We start from the raw sequence: 831 nt of genomic DNA, 5'->3' as shown, positions 1-831 counted from the left end.
TTTGCCACTTCAAAGAATATCTACTGATGATATGGATATGCTACATTTTTTTTCTTGCAATCGAGGAATACCATATCAAATTCTTTGGAGCAGATTATTGTCGGCTTTCAGCTTTTCACCAATAAGAATGATAGCTTAACAGACGACGAAGTATAATGCAAATGCTAACTTCTGAGCCTAACATGGAAATACTTGTAACTGTAGCATTACCTCAGTAATAAGCTTGACTTCTTAGTTCATTGAACCACGGCACCTAAACAGCCAGCACATAGTTAGCAAGTGAAGGAGTAAAAGAGAAATATCCTAAAAAATGGCACAAACAACTATCTCAAAAAAATAAGGATAAGATTAAAATAAAACAAGTTCAATGGTAGCATAAATATTGTATCAGATGAATAAACACACAATTATTCTACGCGCACTCCCAAGCTCCAAAAAAATTGAGTTTGAGTACTGGCTATTTTGGGCTCAGGTCCACATGATGGTGGGACGGTCAGTGGCAAGCGTAGAATTCCAGAATACATCCCAAGCAAATTACAGGAAATAGCACGACAAAGAAAATCAATGAGAAAAAAGACGTCATTCAATTTAGCAACATATGAATTCATATGTATGTAGATCATAGTTTAAAATCTAGTTGGCTAATCAAAGTGGGTAGCAGGAGTATTAGTTCCTGGTGAGAGTGTCATTTCCAGCTGTCAATTGTTTTGTACTTTATTCGCTATTGGGTCATACTGAAACTTACATAATACTGAAAGTTTAAAAGAAGAATGAAGGTTCACAGCGATCAGAGCAGTAACCAATCCTCTGTGTGTGTGTGTGTGTTGGGGG

Source organism: Triticum aestivum, chromosome 5B (assembly GCF_018294505.1).
Source record: "Triticum aestivum cultivar Chinese Spring chromosome 5B, IWGSC CS RefSeq v2.1, whole genome shotgun sequence".
Classification (NCBI taxonomy): domain Eukaryota; kingdom Viridiplantae; phylum Streptophyta; class Magnoliopsida; order Poales; family Poaceae; genus Triticum; species Triticum aestivum.
This window is presented reverse-complemented; position numbering follows the sequence as displayed.